The sequence below is a fragment of the Triturus cristatus genome, chromosome 7, assembly GCF_964204655.1.
Source record: "Triturus cristatus chromosome 7, aTriCri1.1, whole genome shotgun sequence".
In the NCBI taxonomy this organism is placed as follows: Eukaryota; Metazoa; Chordata; class Amphibia; order Caudata; family Salamandridae; genus Triturus; species Triturus cristatus.
This window is the reverse complement of record NC_140590.1, coordinates 277473346-277494452: the sequence shown is the minus strand read 5'-3', so window position 1 is coordinate 277494452 and position 21107 is coordinate 277473346.

The window sequence follows — 21107 nt, the reverse complement described above, 5'->3', positions numbered from 1 at the left end:
AGACAACAAAAATAGCGCTTCACTGGCAAACTCTGTAAAAGTGGCGCTAATGTGTTTGGGTGTGAATAAAAATCAATCTGGACAGTTTGCTACCACTCTGTCTTACTTTATTTAGTTATTTATTTTTCATATTCTTAAACTTTTATTCCTGATGCTGCATTTTGGAATTAAATGTCAGAAAAATACGACATTGATTTCCAGCAAAAGTGATTTTCTTTTTTGGATCCATTTCACAGGGAAGCAAATAAAAGAAAGGAGAGGAGACAGTGTGCACTGCGCACAGGCACGTCCTCTTCCTAAAAGGTTAGGTTGCTCTGCGCACACGGGCCCCAGGGCCGGCTTTAGCGCTGGTGGCGCCCTGTGCGACAATGTTTGTTGGCGCCCCCCCAATGACCACCTCCACCACAGATTCTCTCACTAGCACCCTTTAACAGTGACCAAGTCACCATAACCACACTCTCTCAGATGCATTGAATTAGTTATATAGCGCCACTCATACCAGTGTAGGGTGTCCGAGCACTTTGCATCACACACACATTACATAGAGACAATCAATCATAGGTGTGTAAATCCGTGTATAGGAAATGATACATAAACCAAAGGACTGAAAGTGTAGGAGTCACATGACATCCATACTGGTAGGCAGTATAGTGCTTGGTGTGGAGAAGCACAAACGCAGAATCGAAAAAGAAACAGCATAGTTGGGAGTTTTATTTAATAATAAGAATCTATTTCTAGCCAAATTAACCCTTTTTGCAACATTAATCAATGTTCTAATAATGTATATTTTGAGGTGTGTATGCAGTTCTAGGATGAAAGTTAATAGCTCACTATTGAATATTAGGACTTTAAGTTATAAATTGCAACAAAAGGATGTCTCTTTTGAAAGCAGTAACCTGCTGATCTGCACTCTGTAATCTACTTGGCACACGTTCTTTGCAGCAGGCATATTAACCCTCTGCACTAACTTCACCTAAGTCAAAACCTCAACTTTACTAAACACTGATCTCTCCCCAGGAAGATAATTAATCACACCAGTTATCTTGACATTTATGTGAGGCCTGGTAATTGCTGGCGGAAAGAAACGCTGCAGCAGGTGCTTCAAAAGCATAATAAACTTTCAAACACGGCGCCCCCAGGAAGCCAGTACCCGGTCGCACCGCCCTAAAACCGGCCCCTGACGGGCCCTGTTGGTGTCACCCCACTTGAGGGTGTCACCCGGTGCGGTCCGCACCCCCCGCACCCCCATAGTGACGCCGCTGGTCTGCACACGTCACCTCAGGCCCCGTCCCCTCCCTTCACCACTGTGTAAACGCGCCCTGTGGCCGTTCTAAGTTGAGAGATTAAGTCCCCTTGAATCCTAAGGGTCCCTAGGGTCAAACTAGCCCACTAGGTACCTCCAGTAAGCGCCACAGAGCTGCGTTGCATAGAGGTGTAAAAAGGGGCGTGGCCTCAGAACACCTGTCTGCAACGCAGCTCCCTGGTGCACACTGGAGATACCTGTTGGGCTAGTTGGCCCTCAGGGACCCTCACTATTGAAAGGGAATTAATTCCCCAACTTACAACTGGCCAGGGGGCGCGTTTGCAGAGTGCTGCAAGGAGGGGGCGTGGCCTCCAGCGCGATGCCGGTCTTTTATTTATTTTATTTTTTTAAGAAGGAGGGCTGTGTGGCCCCCCTTCTTTTTCTAATTTACTGGCCCTGGGGACCCCATCCCCCAGGGCCTGCACCCTAATTGTTTTTGTTGAAAAAAATAAATTTGGCTCTCCCAAGGCCAAATTCATGGCCTTTTTTCAATTCAAATTCTTTAGGAGGAGGCTGCGTTGCCCCCCTCCTCAGGCCACTTATGGCTCCGGGGACCCCATCCCCCGGGGCCGGCCTTTGTTTTTTATTATTTTAAAAATATACATATTTGTAGAAACACCTACGACATGCTGGACAAACCATATGTACCTATCACCATGACGATTTGCGTGATATTCATTAAAAGGCGACTATGCATAGAATGAATCCACATGGAATGTATTTACACCGCTAGTGAAGCTCTGACGTGTCTGACGCCCTACCGTGCCTAATCCCGGCGCCCCCGCCGGTGGGTACTCTCCAAGTAGACACCCTTGTCGTTTATTTATACAAACATGGGTAGCTATTGACGGGCACATTTAATATACACGCACACCAAGCCATTCAAAGGGGATTCGACAAAAATTCGACCAAACTATGCAAGAAACCCCCCTCACGGTTAATAAAACACACATCCACCGCCGGATGTGTAATACTTTTTATTTTACTCTCTGGAAAGGAGACAAACCTCACTTGAGAGTCACAGCGTGCCCCTGGCTGAGCCCAATGCTGTGTTACACCCACCAGTGCCCGCAGAGTGCCACACACCTCTGTGTTGTATTCCACCAGCTAGTGCGTATGCTATGACACTCTCTAGCCCATGTGCACTGTAACACCACCCCGTGAATATGTCATGCCACACTTGCCTTCGCATGGGTTATATTGCCCCATCTAACGTGCCTTCCTCGATGTGTATGTTATAACGCACAGCGCTATGCCATACATATTACAATCTGGGATCCATATGTCACAGTGCGTATGCAACGTTACACTCCCCAGCACATATTTTTTATTCCAACTTTAGAGACTAGTTATGTTACACAACACTGCCCTGTGCATATTACACTCCAAGGCGCATATTGCATAGCACGCGCTAGTGCCTGTGCTATCTCGCGCTCTGCAATGAATCTGTCATTGCGCACAATGTATTGCATATTATATTTCACGCCCCGGTTCATCTTATATCACACTTTTTGGTGCATAGTTTATACCATATACTACATCTAGTTTTCATTTTCAATCGTGCTCTCAGGACTATGTTCTATATAACACTGCGTCCACCTACCCTTTTCACGGGCATTACATTTTGCGATGGGGGTGGAGGGTCAGGGGGTGTTTCTGCCAAGTGAGCCCGGAGTCACAGTCACAAACGTCCTCTTCTTCCTGAATAAAAGTGAGATTATGCTGCATACTTGTTCATATTTTATGTAGTTCGCACAGACACACATTTTAAAAACAATAAAGTTCCTAATACCCACCTTCTCTGAACAGTTAGCTTGCTGCCCCATCCACCTCCTCCCTATCCTCTGTTGTCTGAATCCATGGACTAGCCTCCTCCCTCCTGCAATGCATGGTCTGATGTGCTGCCACTGCCCTCCATTTAGCATGATGTACCAGTCTACTCCTCCTGCCCTCCATTGCCCAATTCTATGGCCCATCATTGACCTCCTGCTTAGCCTCTGTGCTTAGCTTGCTGCCCCTATTCTCCTTCCCCCTGCCCTCCGATGTCTTTGTGCATGCCCCTGCTCCATCCTTTTTGCCCACTATGTTCCATGGACCTGCCACTCCTATAGTGTTCTGTTGAGCTGCCACTCCCCTCCCACCTGCCTAGCATTGTCAGATGACTGTAACCTGTCCCTGCCACCTCCACCCTACCTGTCCACATGCCATGCCCCTATCCCCTTCCTCCTGTCCTCCATGGTCCATTTTACCACCACACCCTTCTGCCCTCCATGATCTGTTGTGCTGCAACTGCTCCTCCTGCCTGCCCCGCGCGGTCTGTTGTGAGGCCCCTTCCCCTGAACTCTCTTGTCTGTGCCCAGGTCCTGACCCTCCCTTCTATCCTCCATGGTCCTTTGTGTATGCCCCTGCACCCTCCTTCTTGCCCATCATGGCCATTGTGCTGCCACTAACCCCCCCGCTTGCCATGCATGGTCTTCTGTGCTGCCATGGCCCCTCCCACCTTCCCTGTGTGGTCAGCTAGCTGCCCCTGACCCCCTTCCACCTTCCCTCCATGGTCTGTGTGTATGCCACCATAGTCTCATTGTTGCTCTCCATGGTGTGTCTTGTTTCTAGTGCCCATCCTGCCTGACCTCCATGGTCATCTTGCTGCTCCTGCCCTGCCACCTTGCCCCCAGCCCTCTGTTTCCATGTGCAGACCCCCTATTCCCTCCCTCCTGGCTTGTCTGTTCCATTGTAATGCGCCTGATCCGTCCCTCCTGCCCTTTATGGTCGGTTATGCTGCAGCTTTCTCTCCTATCTGTCCATTATGGTCAGCTAGCTACATTGCCTCTTTCCCATCTGTTCTCTGTTGTCCATGTGCATGGTCCTGTCCCCTCCCTATTGCTTTCTATGGATTGTTGTGCTGCACTCCCGTCCCGCATGCGCTGTGTGGTGTATTGTGCTGCTGCAAACCCTGATGCCTGCCCTGTAGGGTCAGTTTGGTGCACCTCTCCATGTCCCTCCTGTCCTCTGTTATCCGAGTCCATGTCCCTACCCCAATTCCTCCTGCCTACCATGATTCAATGAACCATACTTGCGAACATTTTGAACTTGGTAAGAGGGAGATTTTGAAAAAAAACTGGGGTATTGATTTTCCCCTTTGAGTTACATTGAAAAAGAGGAGATTGTAGTCAGTAGACAGATCAAATAAAGCCCATTTGAGCTTAAAAACATTGGACGTTTCCTGGCTGAAACGGGTCTGTTGGCATGTATGGTTGTACTACCACTGCCTCTTCCTTCTGCCCACAATGGTCTATTATATTGCCACAGCCTCTCTTGCCAGTCCTGTATTGTTGGTTTGTTGCCCCTGCCCCCCTTTCCACTGCCCTCTATTGTCTGTTGTGCTGCCACTGCCCTTCCTGCCTGCCCAGTGTGGTCAAATTGTTGCCTCTGCACTCTCCTACCTGCCTTCAATTTTCAGAGTCTGTGCCCCTGGCCTCTGCCTCTCAACAGTATCCCAATGAACAACTAGATTGCTAACATTCTATATTTATTACAAAAGTGTGGAACGCCTGACGTCATCTTGATGTAATCAGAACTGTAATACCTAGAGTGTTTCCTTTAGAAATTACATATATGAGAGGGTCTTATTTGCATCAAAATTATGGTTAGTGCTCTAAAAAACGAAAATGAGGACATATTTTCTGAGTTTTCAAATAGCGACAAAGAACTTTTAAATTATTTGTAATCTTTATGTTTTTTTATCCAGTTGACCACTTGATTAAATGTTGCATCTTGGCGAGAGGATGTGGTGTTACTTCCAGAGCTGCAGACTTTGCAACTGGGGAACCAGGTTGGAGTTTCTGCTTCAGCTCAACATTCTATGATTGTGGTCAAATCACTTAATCTCCCCATGTCTACAACCAAAATGAATTTGATCTTGTGTGATGTAACCAATGCGCATGTAAAGCATTCCAATACCTGACAAGTCTGCACTATATAAAACTGCAAAAACACAAAAAATAAGTGTTTTGCACACTTCTGTCATTGGGCTACATGTGGGCTACATCTGGGTGATATTTGTGCTGCATTTAGGCTCTTTTGTGTCTGGTGGCCATCTTGGGAGATTTATTTGTTATGAAGTTTCCTAATTTCCTCATTTACTGCAGTCTCCTCAGTAGGAAATGCTTTCAGTTTTTTACTTTGATTCCATCAAGAAGGTATTCAGATATGTCACTCATTTGCCATAAATTCTGAATGTTAGCACTCTAGTTGCTGTAGTAAAGCTACTGCTCACCACGGAAGTCTGCTGCTGGTATTAAAAGTGCATGTTTCAGTCTGCATATCAGAATTTTTTAATGAAATAGAAGAGGATTTGAGAAGTCACTCAAAATGTGCCCTAATTTTTCTTTCTGCAGAACTAATCATAATTTCTATGGCAAAAGAACCCCCTCATTTTGTTCCTTTGTAAATTAAATGTTTTAAGTGTTACCTTTTTATTCCAATCAAGATGGCTTCAGGTGTGCCATACTTTTGTCATAAGTAAGACTGTTAGCGCTCTAGTTGTTCGTTAGAACACTCTGGGACATTCTGTCATTGGGCTATACTTGGGCTACATCTGGGTGATATTTGGGCTACATTTGGGCTCTTTTGTCTCTGGAGGCCATCTTGGGAGATTTATTTGTTATGAAGTTTCCTAATTTCCTCATTTACTGCAGTCTCCTCAGTAGGAAATACTTTCAGTTTTTTACTTGGTTCCATCAAGAAGGCATTCAGATGTGTCACACATTTGCCATAAATTCTGAATGTTAGCACTCTAGTTGCTCATTAGATCACTGTAGTAAAGTTACTGCTCACCAGGGAAGTCTGCTGCTGGTATTCAAAGTGCATGTTTCAGTCTGCATGTCAGAATTTTTTTATGACATAGAAGAGGATTTGAGAAGTCAAAATCTGCCCTAATTTTTCTTTCTGCATGCACTAATCATAATTTCTATGGCAAAATGAATCCCCTCATTGTGTTCCTTTGTAAATTAAATGTTTTAAGTGTTACCACTTTATTCCATTCAAGATGGCTTCAGGTGTGCCATACTGTTGTCATAAGTAAGACTGTTAGCGCTCTAGTTGTTCGTTAGAACACTCTGGGACATTCTGTCATTGGGCTATACTTGGGCTACATCTGGGTGATATTTGGGCTACATTTGGGATCTTTTGTCTCTGGTGGCCATTTTGGGAGACTTATTTGTTATGATGTTTCCTAATTTCCTCATTTACTACAGTCTCCTCAGTAGGAAATACTTTCAGTTTTTTACTTTGATTCCACGAAGAAGGCATTCAGATGTGTCACAAGTTTGCCATAAATTCAGAATGTTAGCACTCTAGTTGCTCATTAGATCACTGTAGTAAAGCTACTGCTCACCAGGGAAGTCTGCTGCTGGTATTCAAAGTGCATGTTTCAGTCTGCATGTCAGAATGTTTTAATGAAATAGAAGAGGATTTGAGAAGTCACTCAAAATGTGCCCTGATTTTTCTTTCTGCAGCAATAATCATACTTTCTATGGCAAAATGAACCCCCTCATGTTGTTCCTTTTTAAATTACATGTTTTAAGAATTACCACTTTATTCCAACCAAGATGGCTTCAGGTGTGCCATACGTTTGTCATAAGTAGGACTGTTAGCGCTCTAGTTGTTCTTTAGAACACTCTGGGAAGCTGCAGTAGAACACAAAGGAATCAACTGACAGTCTCTTCCCTTGTTGGATGTACATGTTTTACTGAGAATGTCAGACTTCATTCTCACATGACTGAGAAAGATAATGTGAATTTACAGAAAATATGCTCTCAGTTAGCTTATAGATCACCTTCCAAACCTCTGTGGGAAAAGCATGAGAAAATAGTTTTCTCTCAAACATGATTCATGATATCACAGCAGAAGGCTTTTTCACATGGTAAAATCCCCTTAGAACACACCACAATTCCTAAAATGAGTATGGTACCATCAACAAATGATTTATAATGTAACTAAAGTCTTAAAACCTTCTATTAACTGCAATGCTTTTTATTGAGGTGCTTTCATGTATATTGGTCCCAAGATCGCTGCCAACACTTCTTGGATGAAGTGCTGACAGCCAATCAGATCTCACGATGAGATGTGTGGTTAGGCTCCGCCCAGATATATATGTGATTTTACTTTTGATTTTCTCAGGAACTACTGAACGGATTTACACCATTTAAGCAAAAGGCACATGCCTGATCTGAGGACTACCTCTTTGCCAAATTTCAAGTAATTCTGTTCAGCCGTTCGGGCTGTACCTTCGACTAAAGGTCCTATGGGAAAATGCATGGGGAAAACGCGTTTTGTGACCCCCCTTTTTTCTCAGCCCCCGCTTGACAAATCACCCCGAGACTTTCAGGGTAGGAGCTGAGCAGAGCGCCCCATTAGTTAGCGCCAAAGTTATTCAAAATATAATTTTCAGATTTCCAAGGGGAACTCGGTCCTAACTATAACTATCTACTGGCGACCGCCAGTAAATAATATATGTATATATATATATATCCACTACATTTACTAGTATGTCCAGTATCACCATGGAGGGGTGAGCAGCACTGTGGAGACGTTCAAAGGAGTAATTATGCTGGCATATAATTAGCAGTGTGTGTATCACTGTGGCACTACAATCATGATACACAAATTCCCTAGTCAGAGATATTCCACACAATAAGTGTTTGTATCACTGTGTAAATGAGTGTTTGTATCACTGTGCACTTTGTCAGATTTAAGATACTGTGATGTGTGTGTCCCAATAAAGTTTTAAGTTTACCAGATGTTGGACCAGAAATTATAGTGTGTGTATTACAAATGAGATACACAGTGTTGGTTTTGTGCACCAAAGTCTGTTTGTAGATTACCCTATTGTAGCGTATCACATTAAATGATTCCAACTTAAAATGGCCACCATGTAGGATGCGTGAAAGTGAAAATTGAAGGCATGGCAAGAACTAGTAAACACAAAATGGCCGTACTTTGTGATGCGCTGACGTCATTGAAATGCAGAACTGCTTTGTGCTGGCGTAACAGTCTCAGATAATAATCAATCTCCACAGGTCCAGTGTGTCCATCCCTACTGAAGTAATAATACTTGTTGTACGAATGTGTCTCTCATAATATCTATCTCCAAAGGCCCAGGGTGTCCATCCTTATTTAAGTAATTAAAGTTGTTTTAAAAACAAGCCTTTAATATTATCTATCTCCACAGGCCCAGCGTGCTTATCTCTACTAAAGAAATAATACTTGTTGTAAGAACGTGTCTCTTATAATATCTCCACAGACCCATCATGTCCATCCCTACAGAAGCAATAATTCATAATTATTCTTGCTTTTTCAACAAGCCTCTAACAATATCTATCTCCACAAGCCCAGTATGTCCATCCACCCTGAAGTAATAATAATTGTTGCAAGAACAGTCTCTAATAATATCCATCTCCACAGGCCCAGTGTGTCCAGCCCTACAAAAGTAATAATACTTTTCTGAACGAACCTCTAAAATATCTATCTCTACAGGCCCAGCATGTCCATCCATACTGAAGTGATAATACCTGCTGTAAGAACAAGCTCTAATACTATCTATCTCCACAGGCCAGTGTGTCTATCCGTACTCAAGTAATAATACTTGTTGTTGGAACGTGTCTCTTATAGTATCTCGACAGGCCCAGCATATACATCCTTACTGAAGTAACAATACTTTGTGTAAGAACATGTCTCTTATAATATCTATCTTTAAATGTCCAGCATGTCCATCCGTACTGAAATAATAAGGCGTGTTGTGAGAACATGGGCCCGATTCACAGAACTAACTTAAGACAAAATCCTAAACTTACTACTTATGGTATTCACAGAAGTTAGGATTTTGTCCTAAGTTTGACTTAAGACAAACTTAAGACAGACTTAAGACAAACTTAAGACAAACTTAAGACAAACTTAAGACAGACTTTGACAGACTTAAGACAGACTTAAGACAAACTTAAGACAAACTTAAGACAAAATCCTAACTTAAGTCTGTCTTAAGTCTGTCTCAAGTTTGTCTTAAGTCTGTCTTAAGTCTGTCTTAAGTTTGTCTTAAGTTTGTCTTAAGTTTGTCTTAAGACAAACTTAAGACAAAATCCTAACTTCTGTGAATACCAAAAGTAGTAAGTTTAGGATTTTGTCTTAAGTTAGTTCTGTGAATCGGGCCCCATGTCTTTAATAATATCTATCTCCACAAGCCATAGCAGCCGCATCTATACTGGAATAATACTTGTTGTAAGAACGAGTGTCTTTTAATGGGTAAGAACACACTGCCTCAAACATAACATGGACAAGACCAAGGTGGTAATTTTCAGAAAGGAGGCCTTGCCCTGGTACTCTTTCTGGATGCCTATGGACCAAGGAGCTACCCCTACATTCAGCTCACAAGCAACAAACCCCTGGCTCATTTTAAACAACAAGTTGGAAATGACCGCCCAGGTCAAATCCGTCACCATGGCCTGCTTCCAAACCCTGAGGATGCTATATAAATATATATATACATATATTAAGTGGATGCACAACAAAACCAGGAAAACCGTCACTCAAACCCTCATCAACAGTGGACTGGGCCACTGGAACTTCCTTTACATAGGAATCACCAAAGAACTCACAAAAAGGCTTCAGACCATCCAGAACGCAGCTGCCAGACTGATCCTCAATCTCCCACGCTGGTCTCATTTCATGCCACTCAAAAGGGTACTATACTAGCTCCCTATATATCAGCACACTCAGTTCAAACTTCTCACCCACACATTCAAACCACCACACGACACTGATCCTGCCTACCTGAACAGTTGCGTACAGTTCCACCAACCCAATAGGCCCCGCTGCTCAGCCGGACTCTCACCTGTGCGGATACCACACATATGCAAAAGCAGAGCAGGAGGATGTGCCTTCTCACACATTGCTCCTAAGGCATGGAACGACCTCCCACATCACATTAGACCTTCCTCATCACTTCTTGAATTTTACAAAAAACTGAAGACTGTCCCCTTGAGGCAAGCTCCACATGCCTGCAAAGCACCAGGATACCCTCCAGGATGATAGGGCGCTATAAAAGCCAACAAATATAACAATATCTCCACAGGTCCAGCATGTACATCCATGCTGAAGTAATAATACTTGTCATAAGAAGCCTTTAATAATAACTATCTCGACAGGGCATAGTGTGCCGCCGTGGACGGGAAGATAGTGGCTGTCTAAACGCGACCGCTCGGAGCCCTCCCACTCGGCCGCTCTGTAACCGTGTTTTCCAGCCCTCCCTACGCTTGGCAGTATGCTCTGGGGAAAAGCGAGCGCTGCCGCCGCCAAATGCACGAATAATTGTGCGAGGCTTGTCAGTGCTTTCTCGCTTCGGGCGGTCCTGGTGTGCCGTGTTTGGAGTCGCTCTGCTTGGCGGGCAGTCTCCTTCATCAGCGGAATTGCCGTGGCTGGTAGCGACACTCTCCAGGCCCCCATCCATGCAATGCCTCCAGCCAAAGCAAAAATGGTGAAAACCTGTATGGAAACTGGGGCAGCTGCCAAGAAAGCCACAGTTAAGATGGACCAGGGCCACAGAGCAAAAGGACCTTCTGCCAGGGAAACGGAAAGCATATGGCCAAATTTCTTAACGAATCCCCCCGCACCAGCATAAGGGACTCAGGAAAGACCCCTAACAAAAAAACTCCACCGGTGCTGGATCAGCCCTCCCCTACAAGCTTAGCCCCACAAATGCAAAAGGATGGATCTGGCAGTCTACAGCCACAGCTCATACCTCCGGACTCTGAGGTGAGCCAAATCCTAACTCCTGTAAAGGGGCAAGAGGCAGCACAGGTTTTAGAAGGCTCTGGCGATAAGGGGGGTTGTCTCTGCAGCAGAATGGAGCTGAGCTATCTATGGCAGGAGATGAAATTTCTCAACGGGCTGGTCTTTGTGCTAAACAGGATGGGGCAGTAGGAGAGATTATTGTCAGTCGTGGGGCAGAGGCATAAGCCAGAGATAAATTCTTTTCCTTATCTGACATTTCAGATTGGTCTTATTCGGACAGCCAGGGTCAGGTATCGGATTCCAGCAACTCCAATGGAAATTGACACAAGACAAACCTCGGCTGCTGTTGGCACAGTTAAGAAGGGAAGAAACTCTCATGACAGAGGGAGCAAAAAGGAAAAGAAAACTCTGGGTCTTCTTTGGGACTACTCTGTTATTCCATATTTAGAAGGTAATATGGCCACAGCTGGAAACACAGCTGGTGAAATCGAACCAGCCTCCTTAGACTCTATCAAAGCATCATGGCCCATAGAGATGAAACGCACATTGAAAGTCGGAGGGTCCAGACAGCGTGCCGAAAGATGCAGGGGGCCATACGGAAGATCTCAAAGACTTACTCTGAATTTCTGGGAAGAATAGATGAGGTTGAAAGTAGAGTTAATGTGCTGGAAAATGAAGCCATAACCCATAAAGAGATAACATTGTCACTGGAGAGTCAAATGTCAGATACTCCTTGGAAGTTGGAGAATTTTGAAAATCGAATGAGACGTAATAACTTGAGGGTCTTGGGCGTTCAGAGGAGGCTGAGGTGGGCGATGTTTTACCTTTTGAAAGGGACACTTCCTGATTTGGGGAATTTGGATTGGGCTCATGAAATACAGCGTGCTCATAGGTTCCTATTCAAGCAGAGGAAACTTTTATCATCAGCAGGGAATAAACCCCGTGCTATCTTGATCTTTGCACTGGCGTAACGTAAATTGAGGGGGCCTCCCTGCACGGTGCGAAGAAGGGTCCCCTCCAGGGTCAATCAGGAACTCTCTGGCTAGAGTGCAGTTCCGAGGGGGCCCCCTGGAGCTTGGGGCCCCCCTGCACCGCGGGGGATGCGGGCCCTGTGTTACGCCCCTGGATCTTTGTAGGGAACTTCCTCCTTTGCCAGGCAATTTATGATCTAGCCTGCCCAGACCGACAACGATCTTTTAATGGCCATACCTTTTTTGTGGGGCCCGATTATTGTCATTCAACAGTAGAACGTTGCTGGCAACTCAGCCTGCTGATACAACCGTTTCAGATTAAGGGAGCTTAGGTGTTTTTATTGAACCCGGCCAAACTTAAAGTAATTTGGAGGGAAATCCCCCATTTTGTCTCATCTGAGATTTTGGCTAAAGACTTTTTGCAAATCCTTGAGTGAATTTTACATATGTAGAAGAGAATTAATTCAGTGTTTTTGGTCTTTCCCTCTTACCATATCGTGTGGTGTTTCTTCTCTTCTGTTTTTTTTTATGGGCAATAGTTTTTTGTTCTGTTCTTTTTTGGCAGGGGCCGGAATGCGGGAGGGCTCCCTCTCCATCACAGGACCTGGTTGGTATAGCCGTTAGTGAAGGGTGGGGGGACACAAGGGGAGGGTGGAGGGGATCATGAGAGGTGGGTTAAGGGGAGAGGGAGGAAAGGGGTAAGGGGGTGAGCAAAAGCCAAGGTGCTTGTTGGTTAATATATGTCATGATATGTATATATGTTTAAGAAAGACTGAAATGATTTCTATGAGTAATCGTAATTTAATGTCATTGATGGAGAAATGTGATATTGAGAATTGCCAACATGAGGATGACGGGTACAATTCGTATCTGCTCATATATGTGGCCTCAATGATAGGAAAAAAAGGGATATTATTGCTAAGAACCTTCGCTAGATGCAGATCGATATAGTCTGTCTTCAGGAGACTTGCATACCTTGGAGCAAGCGTTGGTTACTAAGGGACTTAGGTTTTAATATGCTAGCATCCACTCAGCAGGGAACAACCACAAGGGGGGACACAATCCTGGCAAAACATGGTTTGGGTCTGTGCAAGAGAGTCAAGAAAGACAAGTTGGGGCGATGGGCCATTGTGGAATATAAATAACCGGCTAATAATGACTCTATTACAATCTGTTCCATCTATGGGTCTAATTTAGATGATCCTGATGTATTAAATTATCTAAGTATCAAACTTGCTCTATGGCCGCGCCCCTTGATTCTTTGTGGAGATTTTAATATTCACGCTGATTTATCATATCAGGGCAGGAAAGTGAGGGTCTTTAAAGCCTTGCAAGGCTTGGTGAGAGAACAGGGCCTGATCGATAGCTGGCACAAGTGCAGATCAGCGGATCCAGGATTCACCTTTTACTCAGCCCCCCATAAAAAATTAGTCTGGTTGGATTAATTTTTTATCTCTCACCAAGTAGTCAAACTAACTAAAATGGAAAGCTATCTGAGGACCATCTCAGATCATAATGCTTTGGTAGTTGAAGTCTTGTTGTGTGGGGCTACTAGGGCTCAGAGGCCTTGGACTTTCGAAAGGAAACGTCTGGGTGACCAATTATATCGAGATCATATGACTAAGTGGATTGGCGAATTTTTTGATACTAATAGAGGTTCATCCTCCGATACTATAGTATGGGATACTTTTAAGGCAGGGATTCAAGGTGAGAACCTGAGCTTTTCCATTTCTCGACAGAAAGCTTGGCAGAATGAAGTAGGGAAATGGGTCAAGCAGTTAGAAATGGCGGAGCTTGAACTTGAACTTATGAGAAAAGTTAGTAAAGGGCTTAATAGTGACGAATGCCTGCAGAAAATCTTAATGATTAAATCCAAATACATCAACATTTTGGCTCAGAGGTGGCAGCTAAGTATGTACTACATAGGGCAGAGCTATACGAACTGGGAGAAAATACCGAGCGGATCTTGGCAAAACGCCTTCGACTATGAGAGGTGATGAACAGAAAAGTTAAAATTCAAGATCATTTAGACCAAATTCAAGAGTCCCCAACAGAAATAATGAATGTTTTTAAAAAGTATTATGAACAACTGTATACTGAAGGAGAGACCCCACCAAATGGGTGATCTGTAGCAGTTTTTTTGAAGGATCTAGAAATGAAAGTGGTCACAGATGCACAAAATGAAATCCTTGCATCACCGATTACCCTGCAAGAACTGGTATTACCCCTAGAGATTTTCTTGAGAATTTGTATCATAGTAATCTGGAGGATTTTAATATCTGCCTAGCGATTGAATCTAAATCAGGGGATATTCTTGGTGCCTTTGAGCGAATAACCAGCCAGGTTATGGATAATTTAACTCTCGTTGGGAAACCAAGACCTAAGAAGCATAAAAACTGGTTTGATCAGGCATGTAGTAGCGCGCACTCTACTCTCTTGCTGGCCTTAAAAGACGGCGCTAAAGATACCAGTAGGATTGTGGAGTCAAGAAGATCCTTCAAGAAAGCCCTTAAGGCAAGGAAATCTTGCTTGAAAAAATTGGCGTGGGAAGAATTGTCAGACGCTAGTGTCTTAAAAAGTAGTTCCCAATTTTGGAAAGTAATTAACAGCCCACTTTTTAATGAAATGGAAAATACTACTAATGATTGTCTTATTACCCCAGATAAATGGGTGTCTCATTTCAGTGGGCTTTATTCTGAGATTCCTGACCAGAATCCTGTAAATTTTGGGGATACAAATCTGTCATCGTCAATTAATTTTACTGAGAATGAAGTTCAGGACGCCATTGAATCAATGGCAAAGGGCAAAGCACCCGGCCCCGATGGTGTCCCGGCGGATTTGTACAAGGCAGATTCCAATTACTGGGCGAAAATTCTAACCTTAGTTTTTAATGCGGTAGCAAAGGAGGGTGTTCCCCGTTCTTGGGGTAAGGCCGTGATAGTTCCAATATTTAAAAAAGGTGCAAGAGAGGATCCGGCATGTTATCGGCCTATTTCTCTTCTTGACTCCGCAACAAAAATAATGGGTAAAGTTGTCCTAGCACGGTTAACATCTTGGCTGGAGGATAACTCTATTATTTCGGACCTACAGTATGGTTTCAGAAGGGGAATGAGCACGGTAGGCCAATGCCTTAATTTGCATCTTATCATTGGGAAGTATACGATTGCGAAGCAGGGGGTCTTACATTTAGCATTCATGGACCTATCGACTGCTTTTGATTTGGTTAATCGCCAAAAACTATGGGCTTCCCTGGCAACTATGGGTCTTGACCCCGTGCTGATTTCCTTTTTGGCACTTATTCATGAAGATACTACCGCGGCGGTCCGTTATAATAAGGATGGGAATCTAACTGATGCCTGGCAAGTGAAGCGTGGGGTGAGACAGGGGTGCATTCTTGCCCCCCTGCTCTTCTCACTCTATATTAATAACCTGGGGGACGTTTTGTCTTCTTCTTGTAAAGACATCCCAAGAGTAGGTACTAAGTTGATTCCCGCGTTGCTGTATGCGGATGACACGGTCTTATTGGCTAGAACTGCTAAAGGCCTTCAAGCCCTTTTAAATGGTTTTAATGATTTTATGGTCTCTTTGGACTTAGTAATACATTTTAAGAAATCTCATTCTATGACTATAGGAGATGGTGCTGCAAAAAAGGTTAAATTCTTCTGCAACAAGCAGGTGCTAACAAAAGTCCAGACCTTTCCATATTTGGGGGTCACTTTTGATGACCGAGGTTCATGGGTCGCGCAACGCGCGCTGAAACAGAATATCCTCGCCAGGGCAACTGGAGCGTTGTTGGGTTTTGCAAAACGGTTGGGATGCAAGCCCTTGCCCGCGATTTTGAAAATATACAACGCTAAGTGCGTGCCTATGGCCCTGTACGGTAGTGAGGTCTGGGGCTATGCATCCGCAGTGGAGATTCAATCAATTGAGAATGCCTTTTTCCGGAAACTTTTGTCATTGCCTGTTTCTACTTCAATTTTTAACATTCATGAAGATCTGGGGGCTGAATACCTAGTGGACCAGATTGCCGTTGCCCCTTTAATGGGTTGGCTAAGGGTTTGGGCGCAGCACCCACCAACCCTAAACCAGCTCATTATACAAGATTGTCTGGTCCTTGACAAAGCCATGTGCATTCCCTGGCTACGATATATTAAATCTAAGATGGAGACTCTTGGCTGCCTAGAATTATTTGAGAGACCTTGTGAGCTGTCCAAATCGAAAATAAAAGACTTAAAGTCTCAGTTCATGTGCAGGGCAAAGTTGCAGAGAGAAGGCGAGGAAGTGTGTAAACCGTCTGTTAGGAGATTTGTCATGTTAAGTATGGGCAGTGAGATGCAGCCATACCTGACTTATATTAATAACCCTTTTCATTTGTTTTTACTGATTAGGTTTAAACATGACATGTTACCCTGGCTCCTAGCACACCCGAAGGGCTTTTTTAAAGAGGGCACTTTGGGCCCTTGTCCATGTGATAACGCCTCCGTACAAAATACGCTGCATATGATTTTTTGCTGCAAATTTTACACTCTGTTACGTAAGAAATTTATTTGCCCAATTTTTAAGAACTGTCACTTTGACCAAGTAAGGCCCGCCTTGGTATTTCTGCAAATGCTTGGCTCTCCCTTTGTTTGTTTTGGAGTTGCCAGTTATCTTTCAGGGGCGATTAGAAGTAGAAACCGAATGTAGTCTAATATATTTTAGCTTGATTCTTTTTATAATGTTTGAGAGTCCGAGACCAGGCCTTTTTTTATCTTCTTTCTTTTGAAATCATGAAATAGTCTTTTAACCCCTTCAGTGCCCATGACGAGCTGGACTCGTCATGGGCCGCGGTGGCGCTGTGCCCATGACGAGTCCAGCTCGTCATAGACCCCGCCCGCTAATGCAACGGCCGGCACTGGGCGGGGAAAGGGGCGGGCACTGAAGGGGTTAAATTCTGGCCTGTTTTATACCTTTTAACACTTTCGCCAATTATTTGTGTAAACATATTTTCATGTATATTTGTGTATTTTGCATTGTCTGAATTTTCTTTGTTAATTATCTTTATATGTAACTTTTTGCAAATGAAATTTTCTGTATGCTTTGATGGTTTTAATTATTAACCGAATAAAGCTATTGTTGACTGACTGACTGGTAACACCTTTAACATCTCTAGCCCTAGGTAAGGCCACTGGCCCCGATGGCATCCCCCTGGAATTTTATAGGGCATTCTTTAAATCTTGTTTTTCACACATAGAGAGTGAGAGAATAAACAACATAGTTGCGTTCTCCCGGATAAACTTTTTTTCACAATCAGCAACTACTGTTAAACTGGTAGAATAACCCGATCTAAGGATGTGTTAGAATGTTATTCAACTACCTATTTCTCAGGTGGAATATCAAAGATATTGAAGTAAAAGCCTCACTCACATAATAGTGACATGCTTCATCATAGGCAAATACTCCACACCCAGAGAAGATGGTACTCTCTGGGCGGACTCAACCAAAGATGTAATGGGAGTGCTTAGATAAATGAATAACTGGTTAAGCAGGGAACCAGATTAGGTTAAAAATACCTATGAGTGTACCCTTTCCTGAGTCCTTTATTCACGGGTCCTCATGGTATCATGAAAAACTTTTCCTAGGGGTTATTTTGAACTTAATTCTGTTCAAATGTCCCCTCAACTGTGTGCCAACATGTTTCGGCCCATATGGGTAGCCCAGTCGGGTCTGAGGGCCTTCGTCAGGGCGTTATGTCTCTGTGCCTTATTCTTTAAGGTCCCTGCCGTGTAGCAGTGCATGTGTTGCATGTAACCCAAAAAGAAGAAGAAAAACGTGAGGCCTAATGCACTCACCTGTCCGTATATTCACTCCAACTTCAGTAGATTTTCTACTGATTGATGCCTACTAGCATCATGCACCTCTCGTGCGTTCAGGTGCTGTCCTGTAGTCAAACATTCGTCAAGGACACCGCACCGCCGTTACACCTCGTAAAACACATCGTCTGCCGTAATGATACCATGAGGACCCGTGAATAAAGGACTCAGGAAAGGGTACACTCATAGGTATTTTTAACCTAATCTGGTTCCCTGCTTAACCAATTATTCATTTATCTAAGCACTCCCATTACATCTTTGGTTTAGTCCGCCCAGAGAGTACCATCTTCTCTGGGTGTGGAGTATTTGCCTATGATGAAGCATGTCACTATTATGTGAGTGAGGCTTTTACTTCAATATCTTTGATATTCCACCTGAGAAATAGGTAGTTGAATAACATTCTAACACATCCTTAGATCGGGTTATTCTACCAGTTTAACAGTAGTTGCTGATTGTGAAAAAATTCTTTAAAACTTGTCAGCAAGAGATCCTGCAAATATTTCAAATGGCCCAAAGGGGATTTACCCCCAGCTCATGGCAGAAAACGGCTATAGTTGTGTTAAAAAAAAGGGGAACCCCTATCTGATACCAGCATCGTATCGACCCATATCACTTATAAACTGTGATAGTAAAATTTACTCTAAGATACTCGCAACCAGACTGGGCAAGGTCATCACCCCTCTGGTCTCACTCCATAAGCATGAATTCAACCCTGGCAGGGACATGACAGACCATGTACGTGGGGTTATAACTCTCCTAGACTGGGCTCAGGCCATGGAATCACCGCTGGGGGTAGTCCTGTTGGACACCGAGAAAGCGTTCGACAGGGTCTCCTGGCGATATCTGTTGTCTGTCCTGCAGTGGAAGGGATTTTGTGAAGATTTTATCAAAGCATTATATCTTTCACCAAAAGCTATAATCCACATATCAGGGCAGAATTGAAAGGAGCTAAATATTAGCAGAGGCACAAGGCAGGGCTGCCAGTGCTCTCCCTTGCTCTTTGCCCTTTTTACGAAAACTGGAATTGGACATTAACATCAAGGTGGTGAAAGTCAATGATATTTACTATAGAGCATTGGTGTATGCAGACAACATTGCAGTGCTTACGACAGATGTTGTTTCAGCAATGCTAGAGATAAAGCTCTTAGCTGAACAGTTTGGAACCTTTTCAGGCTATAAGCTTAATATTTGAATTCACTCAAATTATGGATCTCCCGATTGTCCAAGAGGCAATATATTTGGGGGTTAGGATTACAGCTGCCATAGATAAAATCCCTGATATGAATATTATTTCAATAATGGATAATGTGAGGAAAAAATTGGAAAGGCTGGATCATCTGCACCTCTCTTTATATGGTCGAAGCAATGTCATTAAAATGTTGGTCCTTCCAAAGTTTTTATACATTTTTAGAATGGTTCCTCTACAATTTTCTTCGTCCACCTTAGCAAAGATTGATAGGATCTGTCAGATATTCTTATGGGGGGTACCGCAAACCAAGAAGGTGGGCAAAATGGATGACACTCCCAAAACAGCGGGGAAGCTGGGCAATTCCTAGCTTTTTTCTCTACTATTGGGCATCTATGTTACAACATATGGGTATCCTATTAGTTGGGGATAAAGCTGAAATTCCAGAGGAAGCCAGACCAACAATATTTGAAATAGGGCTCGGGTCTGAAGTTAAGGGCTGTCTGGTCATGATGCTTGTTAAAAATGGGGGTCGCTAGTTGGCAATGGCTGGCCACTGTCCAAGTAGGGACCCTTCTTCCTAAGTCAGAGTAAGCAGACTACACTTTTTGATAACCCCTGCTCAACCCTGTGGTAACGTAGCACGGGCAGCTAGGCTTATCTCAGAGGCAGTGTGTGAAGCATTTATGACCATACACAGTAACACAGTGAAGAACATTACAAAGGGACACCACACAGGTAGTTATAAAAAATAAGTATCTTTATATATAGACTTAACACAAGACCAATAAAAGTAAAAATCTACAATACTAGAAAATGGGGTTACTCTAAAAAGGCTGCAAAAAATAGTTCAAGGTGTGCAAAGAGGTGTTCAGTTCAAGGCAGTGGTCTCTGCAACCCTTTTACTCACAAGGTACCTGGATTCTGTAGCAAAGCAACCAAAATGTCGCTAAGGAGTTGTAGCGATGATTTTCCTCACGCTAACCAGCGATGCGTTGAATCCTTGCCGCAAGGAAGGATGATGCGCTGATTTGTGTGCAGGACAAAGTGACAAACTTCTGCACGCTAAGCCGTCAATGCGATAAAATTCTTGCCGCGAAGGGAGGATGATGCGCCGAGCCTGTTGCGTGTGCGATCTTATTGCGATGAAAGAAAATGGCGCTCCGCGAGGGAGCGACGATCCTGATGCGATGCGATGAAAATGGCAAATGCTCGGCGTCCGCTCTGCGATGTCGTGAAGTGATGAACTTGATGCGATGTTCTTTGGTTAGCGAGCGTTTTGAGGCCCGCAAACATGCAATGCGATAATCTTCAGGTTAGCGAGCGTTTGGCAGCCCGCAGATAGGTGATGCAATGATCTCCAGTAGCGAGCACTCGGCGGCAGCAGTGTGATGATTTTCCTTACGCTCTTCAGCTGCAGCGGCTCGCTAACGGGCGTTAGCGACGATTTTCAGCACTCTCTTCTCCACAGTAGAACTAGAGACCATGGAACTCACAGGAGCCTCACCTGCAGATAGAAATCCTCGCTGGGAGGAAACAGGAGGCTGGTGGTGGAGTCTGATGTGCCTGAGACTCCTGCAGGAGGCTAGCTCTCTTCTAGCCCTTGGGTGATTGCTGTAGCAAAAATAAAAGTTCCTTCAAAGTCCTTTTCCTGTTCTTCCAAGTCCAGTAGTAACCACTGCAGGTCAGTCCAAGAAACAGCACACAAGCACAAGGACAGTGCTTCTCCTGCAGATTCCTAAAGTTACACGGACAGAGGTTCTTCTTGTTATCCAGGAGCAATACAAATTGTAGGGGTTTCACCACAGATATTTATACCCAGAGTGCAGGGCAGAGACATCATACGCACCACAGGCGGTGGAGCCAGCATTGTGGAGGGAAGGCACAGCCCTATTCATGTCCCAGGTGCATCTCCTCCCACCCATCTAGATGCAGATCTCTCTATTCACCACTGGGACACCTCACCCTGTCTCCTGGAATTCCCCAGCCCTGTCACTCCAGAACCAGAC